Raw genomic sequence first — 15,751 nt, 5'->3', positions numbered from 1 at the left:
TGCATATTCATGGAGGATTTACATGACGCATATTCATGGAAGATTTACATTTTGCATATTAATGACAGATTTACATAATGTATATTCATGACAGACTTACATTTTGCATATTCATGACATATTTGCATTTGCATATTCATGCCAGATTTACATTTGCATATTCATGTAAGATGTACATTTTTCATATTCATCACAGATGTACATTTTTCATATTCATACATAATGACTATTCATTGAAGATTTACATAATGCATATTCATGACAGACATAGCATTTAATATTCATGAAAGATGTACATTTTTCATATTCATGATAGATTGACATTTAGCATATTCATAAGAGATTTACATTTTGCATATAAACGACAGATTTACATTTTGCATATAAACGACAGATTTACATTTTGCATATAAACGACAGATTTACATTTTGCATATAAACGACAGATATACATTTTGCATATTCATTGAAGATTTACATTATGCATATTCATGACAGATTTACATTTTACATATTCATGGAATATTAACATAATGCATATTCAAGACATATTTGCATTTTGCATATTCATGACAGATGTACATTTTTCATATTCATGAATTATTAACATTTTGCATATTCATGACATATTCACATTTTCCATATTCATGACAGATGTACATTTTTCATATTCATGACAGATTTACATTTTGCATATTCATGACAGATGTACAATTTGCATATTCATGACAGATTTACATTTTGCATATTCATGACAGATTTACATTTTGCATATTCATGACAGATTTACATTTTGCATATTCATGACAGATGTACAATTTGCATATTCATGACAGATTTACATTTTGCATATTCATGACAGATTTACATTTTGCATATTCAAAGAAGATTTACATTTTGCATATTCATGACAGATGTACAATTTGCATATTCATGACAGATTTACATTTTGCATATTCATGACAGATTTACATTTTGCATATTCATGACAGATTTACATTTTGCATATTCATGACAGATTTACATTTTGCATATTCATGACAGATTTACATTTTGCAAATTTATGACAGATTTACATTTTGCATATTCATGACAGATGTACAATTTCATATTCATGACAGATTTACATTTTGCATATTCATGACAGATTTACATTTTGCATATTCATGACAGATTTACATTTTGCATATTCATGACAAATGTACATTTTGCATATTAATGACAGATTTACATTTTGCATTTTCATGACAGATTTACATTTTGCATATTCATGACAGATTTACATTTTGCATATTCATGACAGATTTACATTTTGTCATATTCATGACAAATGTACATTTTGCATATTCATGACAGATTTACATTTTGAATATTCATGACAGATTTACATTTTGCATTTTCATGACAGATTTACATTTTGCATATTCATCACAAATTTACATTTTGCATATTCATGACATATTCACATTTTGCAAATTTATGACAGATTTACATTTTGCATATTCATGACAGATTTACATTTTGCATATTTATGACAGATTCACATTTTGCACATTCATGACAGATTTACAATGTGCATATTCATGACAGATTTACATTTTGCATATTCATGACAAATGTACATTTTGCATATTTATGACATATTTACATTTTGCATATTTATGATAGATTTACATTTTGCATATTCATGACAGATTTACATTTTGCATATTCATGACAGATTTACAATGTGCATATTCATGGCAGATTTACATTTTGCATATTCATGACAGATTTACATTTTGCATATTCATGACAGATTTACATTTTGCATATTCATGACAGATTTACATTTTGCATATTCATGACAGATTTACATTTTGTCATATTCATGACAAATTTACATTTTGCATATTCATGACAGATTTACATTTTGCATATTCATGACAGATTTACATTTTGCATATTCATGACAGATTTACATTTTGCATATTCATGACAGATTTACATTTTGCAAATTTATGACAGATTTACATTTTGCATATTCATGACAGATGTACAATTTCATATTCATGACAGATTTACATTTTGCATATTCATGACAGATTTACATTTTGCATATTCATGACAGATTTACATTTTGCATATTCATGACAAATGTACATTTTGCATATTAATGACAGATTTACATTTTGCATTTTCATGACAGATTTACATTTTGCATATTCATGACAGATTTACATTTTGCATATTCATGACAGATTTACATTTTGTCATATTCATGACAAATGTACATTTTGCATATTCATGACAGATTTACATTTTGAATATTCATGACAGATTTACATTTTGCATTTTCATGACAGATTTACATTTTGCATATTCATCACAAATTTACATTTTGCATATTCATGACATATTCACATTTTGCAAATTTATGACAGATTTACATTTTGCATATTCATGACAGATTTACATTTTGCATATTCATGACAGATTTACATTTTGCATATTCATGACAGATTTACATGTTGCATATTTATGACAGATTTACATTTTGCATATTCATGACAGATTTACATTTTGCATATTCATGACAGATTTACATTTTGCATATTTATGACAGATTTACATTTTGCATATTTATGACAAATTTACATTTTGCATATTCATCACAAATTTACATTTTGCATATTCATGACAGATTTACATTTTGCATATTTATGACAGATGTACAATTTGCATATTCATGACAAATGTACATTTTGCATATTCATGTCAGATTTACATTTTGCACATTCATGACAGATTTACATTTTGCATATTTATGACAGATGTACATTTTGCATATTCATGTCAGATTTACATTTTGCATATTCATGACAGATTTACATTTTGCATATTCATGACAAATGTACATTTTGCATATTCATGACAGATTTACAATTTGCATATTCATGACAGATTTACATTTTGCACATTCATGACAGATTTACATTTTGCATATTTATGACAGATTTACATTTTGCATATTCATGACAAATGTACATTTTGCATATTCATGACAGATTTACAATTTGCATATTCATGACAGATTTACATTTTGCACATTCATGACAGATTTACATTTTGCATATTCATGACAGATTTACATTTTGCATATTTATGACAGATTTACATTTTGCATATTTATGACAGATTTACATTTTGCATATTCATGACAAATGTACATTTTGCATATTCATGACAGATTTACATTTTGCATTTTCATGACTGATTTACATTTTGCATATTCATGACAGATTTACATTTTGCACATTCATGACAGATTTACATTTTGCATATTTATGACAGATTTACATTTTGCATATTCATGACAAATGTACATTTTGCATATTCATGACAGATTTACAATTTGCATATTCATGACAGATTTACATTTTGCATTTTCATGACTGATTTACATTTTGCATATTCATGACAGATTTACATTTTGCACATTCATGACAGATTTACATTTTGCATATTTATGACAGATTTACATTTTGCATATTTATGACAGATGTACATTTTGCATATTCATGACAAATGTACATTTTGCATATTCATGACAGATTTACATTTTGCATATTCATGACTGATTTACATTTTGCATATTCATGACAGATTTACATTTTGCATATTCATGACAAATGTACATTTTGCATATTCATGACAAATGTACATTTTGCATATTCATGACAGATGTACATTTAGATATTCATGATAGATTGACATTTGGCATATTCATGACAGGTTTACATATTGTATATTCATGCGAGAGTTTGATTTAGCAGATTTTTTAAGGGTTTGCATTTTTACTGTTCATGACAGATTTTTATTTTGCAGATTCCTGACAGGTTTACATTTTGCATATTCATGACGGATGTACATTTTGTAGATTCATGAGAGATTTACACTTTGAATTTACGGGACAGATTAATATTTTGCGTTTGCATGGAAGATTTAAATAATGCATATTAATGAAAGATTTGCGTTTTTCATATTCTTGACAGATGTACATTTTTCATATTCTTGACGGATGTACATTTTGAAGATTCATGAGAGATTTACACTTTGAATTTACGGGACAGATTCATATTTTGCGTTTGCATGGATGATTTCAATAATGCATATTAATGACAGATTTGCGTTTTTCATATTCTTGACAGATGTACATTTTGCATATTCATGACAGATGTACATTAATGACAAGTTTACAATTTTCATATTCATGACAGCTGTACATTTTGCATATTCATGACAGAATTACACTTTGAATTTTCTTGATAGATTTATATTTCATGGAAGATATACATAATGTATATTCATGCCAGATTCGCTTTTTTATATTCATGACAGATTTACATAATGCATATTCATGACACGTTACTTTTCCATTTTCACGATAGATTTACATTTTGCATATTCATGGAAGGTTTTCATAATGCATATTCATGACAGATTTACATTTTGAATGTTAATGACAGATGTACATTTTGCATATTCTTGATAGATTTACATTTTGCATATTCAAAGAAGATTTACATTTTGCATATTCAAAGAAGATTTACATTTTGCATATTCATAACAGATTTACATTTTTAATATTCATGACAGATTGACATTCGGCATATTTATTACAGATTCGCAGTTTTCATATTCAGTGCAGATTTACATTTTGCATATTCATGACAGATGTACATTTTGCCTATTACTGACAGGTGTACATTTTGAATATTCCTGACAAATTTACCTTTTGAAAATTCATGACGGGTTTACATTTTTCATATCTATGACAGATGTACATTTTGCATATTCATGACAGATTTACATTTTGCATATTCATGGAAGATTTACATAATGCATATTCAAGACAGATTTGCATTTTGCATATTCATGACAGATATACAATTTGCATATTCATGACAGATGTACATTTTTTATATTCATGACAGATTTACACTTTGCATGTTCGCTATCATCTCTATTTCGCATGATGAAAATAAATGTCGGAAACTTTTAGACGGGCCTAGTATATAAAGATTCAAGCAATGTCGCCCGAACGGTGCGCAGTTATATAATTATTTAAACATACAAAATACTCTACGAACTTACATCTGAGCTGCAATACCTTATTCATATAAAAAAAAACTCTTAACCCTTGTCCAAGTGGCAAACCCCCTAAAAATCTTTTGGGGAAATATGCATAATCAATTGAAAAGTATGGATAAAACCCTACATCCAAGAAAATATACACAGCAAACAAGGCAAGAAAGGTCCGGAATTTAAGGATCATGTTAATGCGCGAAACTAATTGGTTTTTTTCAAGTTTTCAATATAGTGTTTACTGGATATCACTTAAACTAATATTTTGAAGAGTTCTCTATTTAATCATACCAACGTTGGCTAAAGATTATGAGCCTGGTAAGCAGTTACATACATTAAGACGTTGGCTTGCGATCATTTTGACTGTTTATTATAATTGCACTATCTGACACATTTTTCTTGTATAACTAAAAATATGTATTCTAGTTGTATAAATATGTATTCTAGTTGTATATTCTCTTCATTATATAGAAGTTGTACTAAATATTTTTTGTCAATGTTAAGAGTTTTTACCATTCTATTTACATACGTGTATATGAACGTCAAACATGTACGAGATGGGAAAATGGTTGCTCACTCTCTAAATATTGGGAACTATTAGAACAGTTTAATTTACATGGGGCGAAGAGGTGGGGTAAAAATAAAGAGATGTCCAATGGAGAGATTTGTGCCTCATCCAATTAATTACGGCTAATTAGAATTATTAGATTGACTGTTTTCAATTATAATTTAAGCCATAGCTTTATAATATATATATGATGAACGAATATATACCCTGGTTCCATAAAAATGGGATTTCCCTTTTTCATGTAAGTAAGAAGACAGACTAGATAAGTGAAAATGATATTGGAAAAGGCTAAAATCGAACGCTCTAAGCAAGTGTTAAAAGATAATGGATAAATTAAAATCCTTGGAATGCAGTCGATTGTTAATTCTTTTAGAAATAACTGGATATTAAATATGTCAGTTAAAAAAATGGGCAATGCGAGTCTATAAATACTGATTAAAAATAGGTTAGATATTGAACAATTAAAATTGGGAATACTTTGTTTGCCAAAAGTGTGTTTGGACAGACATATGTAAATCCATAAACAAAAGAGATTCTCAATATATTGTCGAGGGTTCGAAGTTAGATAATCAGAGAGTCACAATCACAGAGAGAGAGGTCAGAGACTGAAGCGGCTGACTGAGAAATATAGAAACCAATATTTTGTAACTGTTTGTAACTTCGTGTCGTCATTTCACCAACTAAAAGGTAAATGTGTTTTATCATCTTTACTGAACTTTGTATAATCCTCCCCAAGTATTATGTGTCCACCCCTCCACACTTAAGTAATGTATCCCCCTCATCTAACGTGTGAACAAGAACTGTTGTATAAATGTCTCAGCTCCGTTTTAATAAAATGAATCGTCACAGTCGTCGTTATCGTGTGTGTAATCTATATTAATTTCATTATCGTCTCATTGTTATTAGTCTCCGTTATACATGTCTTAATATGAACACCGCCACCCTGCTATACAACCCTATTACTAAAGGAGGAGTTTATTACAGGGAGGATTGTTTCATGAGAACAAAACAAATACTACAACTCTTCCCAAAAGAACGTAACCTCTGAGATAATGATACCATGATGAAGATGCACTAGTATTACATATATTAAATTTGCATAATATATAACTAGTATCCATTTCATTTTTTCTCAAATCTTTAATCTGTTCATGATCGATAGAGGTGATTAAGCAGATATCATATTGGTGATTCGATCTTGTAGCGATATGTATTTACACGTGCACATTGGTTTTCACGTTGTTTTGGTCCAACATATTGTAAGAGATAACGTGTGCAACTTGTGTAATTCTGTTGAGTACGTAATGGATGATAGCTTCTAACCACAGTCGAACAGGAAATGAATAGCTGACAATACAAAAACTTGTATTCTCCTGCTTCTCCCTTTTTCATGCTGTTTTCATGTTAACACGACCAGCAGTGGATTTGTTTCTAACAAACTGTGTCTATTATGAAGAGAAGCATTGCTTATGACAACTATTAATGTAGGTTTCTATAGAGCATGTTAAATCCTGTTAAAAATTATTCAATCTTCTATAGTTAGTTCAATTTTATATTCAATTGTACATTAATATCTAAATTCCTATTCGTTAAATACGTTAAATGCCCTTGAATGCTTTCTACAAATATCAATTTGGTAGCAATATATGGTTTTACAGTTCTTTGCAGCTTTTCATAGATTTCTAGATATCAATTTTTCTGCTTTTCATATTTTGTAAATGTGTGGATCACATTCGCCTAATATTTTAAATTATTTTAACAAATATCAAATTGATTCAAATAATGTTTTGTATGTTGTTTTACAAATATCAAATTTATCTAAATAATCCAAACGTACAGTTTTGATCATTCAAGTTAGAAAAACATTTCTTGAAATGCATGAAAATAGTAAAACGATTTTTACAAACTTAAAAATATTAATGCACAGGATTTAATTTGATATTTTACCAATTATAAATTGTCACAATATTTCCAGCTACGGTATAATTGGAAATGTTTTCTTAATCATTAAATCATTTCTCTCTGATAGGCTCATAAGAGTAGTGTTTGATGGGCAGAAATCAAAGGCCCGCAGTATTAATCCTGATCTACATCAATGATCTCCCAAAATACATACTTTGACATCTATGCTGATGACACGAGCATCTATGGCAACACATCAAAGGCCGTAAATGACAAAGTTCCCTCTGATTCTCTCTCCTCTGATCTTGAGCACGTGGTACAATGGGGAAAGAGGTGACTGGTTACCTCTAATGCATCTAAAACCAAGCTCTTTACATCATCAACGCTCTGATCCCCATCTGGCATGAATTGAAATGGATGGCTCTCGTCTAGGAGAGGCCCTATGTTTTGATAAGCTTCTGGTTTCCTGATTTGAAATGGAACACGTACATCAAGTCTGTTGCCAAGGTCGCTGGGAAAATGGTGGGGCCCTTCTACCGCTCCAGAAGATATCTCGTCCAAGGATGAACTACTTCGGGGATGCCCTTCTCTCTTTCCTGCAACCTCTCTTCCACAGAAGAGACGTTGCGAGCCTATCTTTTTTATCGTTATTTCTATGGAAAGTGCTCGTCTGGGCTCCAATCTCTGACCACCTCGCCAATCTTACACGATAAACACCCGTCTAGCTGAAACCACTGTCAATAATTTTCCACACTCTTTATCTATGCCTAAATCAAAACGTAGATTCCATGAACAAAGCTTCTTTCTTAGAACTGCACGCCTGTGGAACTCTCTACCGCTTGCCTGTTTCTCACTTGACTTCAACTTGGATGTCATCAAGTCTAACATAAACAAATTCCTGATGAACCGCTCTCTTAATTAATGACACTTTATCAAATCTCCAATACTAAATAATACTACAACACTATCCCATTGATTACTGTACACGCAATAACCCTTATCCCCGAGTGACTTCTGGACCTTGATAAGTGGTGACCTCCATGCAAAAAAAATTAAAATAAAAAAAAGCTAAATTTTATAAACTTTACCAGTTCATGCAGTTTACATTTTGTACCTTGCTTTAGTGAGATATAAAAGTTCTAACTAAATCTACTAAGTACTTTGGATTTATTTCATGTTCATTTTTTTCTAAATATATCGATTATTCAGCAATTAATATCATTTTCAACTAGATTGTGTGATTTCATATTGGAATCATTCTGTATTAGTACTTTATTTTTTAAATAAACTCGATAATTTTACGCGAGTTTGTTGTATTACCTTTTCTTTCCATCACCGGTAAGATTTTTCATATGGTTAGAATTCTGTACAATAACCTATTTTAATATAACTTATCATTTAAATATAACTTATCTTGCCTTTGATTATAGTACTTTTATTTTCAAGGAAAACTCTTTAAAATGTTACAACTCAAAACTTATCCATGTAGAAAAGTAACGTGTCTTCCTTTGGCACATAAGTACATAATGAAATTTTAACCTGAAATACGTTGGTTTAAAACACTACACATTTCGTATACCAGCCCCACCTGGTCCGACCATCGGACACTGTGATCAGGTGAGATGCCATGAAATTCGGGAATCAGTCGAATGTCAAATGTTTTGTATTCCATTTGCATTTGGTTATTTCGTAGCCGAGATAGCTTGGTCTATAGAGTTAGGTTGGTTGGTTGTTTTGTTTTACGGCAAATCAACCCTTTTCAGGTTATTTAATGCCGAATCTGGTGATTTTGAAGAACGATTTTTTTGATATAGTATATTTGTTTTTTAAGTCGTATTCTATTTAACCCATAGTTGGGACCCTAACAGGTGCTACCACTCCGGGTCAGAGTGGACCTGGGAGCAATGGCAATTAAAGGGTGGCTCCACACTCCCTAAGGCCTGCAAGCTGGGGCCCTCACCATCGGATATAGTTTAAGGTCATATCTAGGACCATAGAGTTAGGAAAACTATACATTACTAATAAAGCATGTACGAAATGTTGCATCTTCCAGCGCATGCTGCATCCGTTCCAGGGTGATTGTTAGGATATTCGTAGTAGAACGGTCTTACTTAAATTTATGCTGTCGATCAGAAACAAGTTTGGAATCTACAAATTTGTGGATTAGCGCAAGATTAATTAATATGTTATTTAATAAAGAGTGGGGAGGCTGCAGTGGTGATAATTAAGAGAGTCGGTTCTTTCAGCAGAATTTGAATAATAGTAAGATTGGAATGTTTTTTCGCTCAGAGGAGCAAGACTCAGCTATGAGTTTGTAGAGTTTTGGGAAAAACAGTGGCTAACACTTTATTAGTATAACAGGCATATGACCAGGCGCAATCATCGAGTCAACTGGTGTACCTACCGGTCGTGAACAGCGTAATTTGTTTTTTGATTGCGTGCGTTCTATCTATTCGTTGTATTGCCACTCGGATTTCGGGTGTAATTATTTTATGACGATAATTTTTCTTACGTTATTACTAGCGAGCGGGGCGTCCTGCTTCGTCCGGTTGTAAAATACGCTTAAATATGATGTTCTAATTTGTCCAGATTTCGTCCAGATGTTATTATAGAGTCGTGATTCTAAAAATAAAAAAGTGTTTGACTGCCATTAGCTAGAATCGAAACCGAAAGCGAAGCTATAGCATTGAAAGTTGGTAACGTTACAACTGTGCCAACGTAACACGCATATGAACAGATTAAAAATATGAATGTACAAAATGCATTGCGATTTTTTCAATTTGACCCATTTTTGGCCCCTTAAAAACTATTTTAACCGACTTAAAACCCATAAAAACGGTTCATAAAATATCCAATCATTTGAGACCCATAGCGGCTGCTCTGTGACTTTTTTATTTCGGAAGAGATAGTTGGAAAATATGGAGACACAGACAGACATAGTGAGTTTTATAAATGATATTTTTATATGTAGTGTTCATGATTGAATTGATATAAAATATATCCAATCATTTAGAGAGAAAAAGCATGTATTCAATTGAGAATAACATCAAATTGAGGAAGTGCCATACTTATCAATTATATGTTACTCAGCAAATAACAATTTAAGAAATAGAATTTTATCCAATATTTGCTATTTGCACGAACCTTGTCATATTACATAATTCCTATTTTTTATAAAGGACTCACTACTTATCAAGGCTCAGATGTAACTCGAGGATAAGGGTTAATGGTAGTCAAGTCGGACAATATCGTAGTAATCGTTAGTAGTGGAAATATTGTAAATTGGATTACTTAAGGGGGCAGCACATCCAGAACTTGTTTACGTTGGACTTGAAGACTTTCATATTTCCTAGAGTTTCACAGGTGTGCAGTTCGAAGAAGGAAGCTTTTTTTTAATGGAATCTACGTTTAGGTTTAGACACAGATAAAAAGTGTTTGCAATTATGGTAGTGCGTTCAACTAGACGAGTGTTTTTGTGAATGTTTGGCAATGGGGGTATATATATATATATATATATATATATATATATATATATATATATATATATATATATATATAGCGAGAACATTGGATTCAAATGAAATTTGTTATCTTATATTTTTAGAACCTTCATTTGATATCAAAAGAATTTGAGTAAAATCAACTTTCTTGGATTTTGAAAACGAAAGGAAAATTCAATCAATTCTACAATTTCATTTATGCGCGTAGATTTCGAAAATATTCATTTCCTAAGAAAGCTAGAAAACGTTTCCAAATTGTTACAACAATTTATTGGCTTTCTATTTGGAATTCTTTTCAAATAGGACGCGTTCTATTTAGCTTATTTTTCAAATGTCGAGTGAAAACGTTTTCTATGCAGAATACAACGTATGCAAAACCAATATGAATATTTATTGTTTTCTTTTTTTTTTTCGAGAACGCGTGACTTGAATCAACTAAATGGTATTAATAGATGTTTCTGCAATCAAAGCAACACCTTGCAGGTTCACATGGAATCCCGAATTAAAATTCATAATTAAAATTCAGAATAAAAATGAACTTTAAGTAACTATCAACTAGGGAGACAAAAAAGGACGTAAATATTAGATATGCAAATAAATAATGATATGTTACAGTTCTCTATTTACTTCTCTCTTCATGAAAACAGAGTTACTCACTAGATAGGTTTTTAATGTGTGAAAAATCAAGCTTCTTCAAAAGCGACATTTGGGATTTACACAAAAATAGAACTTGCTTCGACCTAAAGTTATTTATCATTCATTACAAACCATAATTTTGACGGTGGCTGGATATGAAGAGCATTGTTTGTCTGCATGCGGGTGTTGTTACCTGTATCTAATGTACAATGGGTTGGCATTTGATTCGAAAACCATTTACTATGACTGCCATCAGAAAACATTGCATAACTAACATAGCTAATTAAAAGTTATTTTTAAGTGTGAAGTAGGAAATCAGAAACAACAGTAATAAGATCTTAAAACGGGAGATGTGCTAAACTTAATTTAGAACCATAGAGCACATTGGGCTTGCCAGTCAATCCACCGCAAAGCTTGTTAGTTTTGAGCTCGAAAACATGATACCATAGTAGCTTTTTAATTCTAATTTTATTACCCATCATTGAGCGAGAGTGGAAACAAAGTATCTTCTATTCAAATAAACGTCCTTAAAATAAAATTGGTGCGTTGAGAGGTAATCAGATTTTTCCATTTGTTGTGCCTGCCGCAAACAATTATTATAACGTAAAACATATTTCCTCTTGTAGACATCAGCGTCGTTGTCGGAACCATCTAAATCATTATAGGATTAGAGTTCCTATAATGATTTAGATGGTTCCGACAACGACGCAAACAATCCGGATGAACACACACACACGTGCACGCACGCGCATGTTGGTGTTTGCTTAATCCAGGTTAAGTTTGTATTAACTACTCGGATTATATAGTGGTGATCGATAGTTATTTATGTTAGTATTTTTGTTTATACAAAACTGACACTCCAATGGCGATGCTTCAATCAGTAGCCATTGATACTACGTCAGCTTGCTAAACTGAATCGACTTTCTTTTAGTTTGATGAGATGATGATTTCTAGTTTTAATGGATATCGATCGAAACATCGACATGGCAGTGTTGCTTTTGTACACGTTCGTAAAATTGTGTATACATACATGTATGTATGTGTGTAAATATATATGAATGGATATATGTAAATAAAATCCGAATATTATTAGAATAACCATCTCAGAAGGAGTAAAAATAAGTTGTCACATAAAATATTTGCAACATATGAATTTATGAATCAATAAAATTAACATATTAAATTTTTTTTTAATCCAATTTTGATTAAAATCACTTTGATTCTAGACAATATAAAATTCATGAATCAATAAAATTAACAGATTAAATTTTTTTTGGAATCCAATTTTGATTAAAATCATTTTGATTCTAGACAATATAAAATTCATGAATCAATAAAATTAACATATTAAATTTTTTTTGGAATCCAATTTTGATTAAAATCATTTGGATTTTAGACAATATAAAATTCATGAATCAATAAAATTAACATATTAAAATTCTTTTTGGAATCCAATTTTGATTAAAATCATTTTGATTCTAGACAATATAAAATTCATGAATCAATAAAATTAACATATTATATTTTTTTTGCAATCCAATTTTATTAAAATCATTTTGATTCTAGACAATATAAAATTCATGAATCAATAAAATTAACATATTAAATTTTTTTTGGAATCCAATTTTGATTAAAATCATTTTGATTCTATACAATATAAAATTCACGAATCGATAAAATTAACATATTAAAATTCTTTTTGCAATCCAATTTTGATTAAAATCATTTTGATTCTAGACAATATAAAATTCATGAATCAATAAAATTAACATATTAAAATTCTTTTTGCAATCCAATTTTGATTAAAATCATTTGGATTCTAGACAATATAAAATTCATGAATCAATAAAATTAACATATTAAAATTCTTTTTGCAATCCAATTTTGATTAAAATCATTTTGATTCTATACAATATAAAATTCATGAATCAATAAAATTAACATATTAAAATTTTTTTGGAATCCAATTTTGATTAAAATCATTTTGATTCTATACAATATAAAATTCATGAATCAATAAAATTAACATATTAAAATTCTTTTTGCAATCCAATTTGGATTAAAATCATTTGGATTCTAGACAATATAAAATTCATGAATCAATAAAATTAACATATTAAAATTCTTTTTGCAATCCAATTTTGATTAATATCATTTTGATTCTAGACAATATAAAATTCATGAATCAATAAAATTAACATATTAAAATTTTTTTGGAATCCAATTTTGATTAAAATCATTTTGATTCTAGACAATATAAAATTCATGAATCAATAAAATTAACATATTAAAATTCTTTTTGCAATCCAATTTTGATTAAAATCATTTGGATTCTAGACAATATAAAATTCATGAATCAATAAAATTAACATATTAAAATTCTTTTTGCAATCCAATTTGGATTAAAATCATTTGGATTCTAGACAATATAAAATTCATGAATCAATAAAATTAACATATTAAAATTCTTTTTGCAATCCAATTTTGATTAAAATCATTTTGATTCTATACAATATAAAATTCATGAATCAATAAAATTAACATATTAAAATTTTTTTGGAATCCAATTTTGATTAAAATCATTTTGATTCTAGACAATATAAAATTCATGAATCAATAAAATTAACATATTAAAATTTTTTTGGAATCCAATTTTGATTAAAATCATTTTGATTCTATACAATATAAAATTCATGAATCAATAAAATTAACATATTAAAATTCTTTTTGCAATCCAATTTTGATTAATATCATTTTGATTCTAGACAATATAAAATTCATGAATCAATAAAATTAACATATTAAAATTTTTTTGCAATCAAAATTATCCACTGACACATACACACACACATACACACACACACACACACACACACATACACATATATATATATATATATATGTATATATATATATATATATATATATATATATATATATATATATATATATATATATATATATATATATATATAGGGGATTTCTGATATCTATGCCATGCTGGTGTATTTACAGTTTTGTATTCAGAAAAAAAGTCATGAAAATAAAACTGCTTCGTGCTTATCACTCTGGACTTTTTTCCTGAAATGTTTTTTTTTTCAGAATCAAGTGATAAGTTTGTTTTCTATTAATATCCAAATCCATGTAAATATACATGTAATGGGTAATGGTTATGAGCAATACTTGAAAAGTAAAACGTCGACTTTTACTTATATCTTAGACCTAGTTTGAAATATTGATATTTCATATTAGACCTAGTTTGAAATATTGATATTCACAATGTGTTGACTTCACATTCAACTAAAATTAAAGCAGTTTTAAAAATATTACACGCAAGTTAATAGGCTAGAAATCTTAACATTCGATAAATTTACAAAGAATACATAATTTATATCAAACGCATTAGAATAAAATTCTCTACCTAATGTTGGAGAATTTTATCATAATGAGTTTGATATGAATTATGTATGCTTTTGTCAATTTATTAAATGTTAAGATTTCTAGCCTATTAACTTGTATGAAATAGTCTTATACTTATGAGTAAAAACCGCTTCAGTTTTAGTTGGGGGCAAATCCGATCCTACACAATGCATTGTGCATATCAATTTTTCATTTTTATTTCACACGCTGTTTTTATTTTGCACCAGTCTTCTCGCCTTTTAATAGATGCTCACAAGTCTAGATATCAAAGACGAATGTCGACAGGAATGAGTGTATAGAAATGACATGTAAATATTATAAACGTTAAAAGTTGGCTACAGAATTCCATTTTCTGTGCAGCTTAAATAATTTTTAATTTTTTTCCAAACATTTACTAATATAATGAAATTAATAGAATTAATATGATGAAATTAATAGAATTAATATAATGAAATTAATAGAATTAATATAATGAAATTAATAGAATTAATATAATGAAATTAATAAAATGAATATAATGAAATTAATAGAATTAATATAATGAAATTAATAAAATTAATATAATGAAATTAATAAAATTAATATAATGAAATTAATA

The 15,751-nt window shown here is 29.1% G+C and overlaps 1 protein-coding gene across 2 annotated transcripts in view; it reads left to right on the top strand.

Moving 5' to 3' along the window:
* LOC145248787 (kin of IRRE-like protein 1) overlaps positions 1-15,751 on the top strand; it is a 2,909,730-nt gene that overhangs the window by 905,846 nt on the left and 1,988,133 nt on the right. The gene's annotated exons all lie outside the window — the stretch shown is intronic.

Source organism: Euprymna scolopes, chromosome 27 (genome assembly GCF_053919585.1).
Source record: "Euprymna scolopes isolate OS-2025 chromosome 27, ASM5391958v1, whole genome shotgun sequence".
Lineage (NCBI taxonomy): Eukaryota > Metazoa > Mollusca > Cephalopoda > Sepiida > Sepiolidae > Euprymna > Euprymna scolopes.
This window is presented reverse-complemented; position numbering and strand designations above follow the sequence as displayed.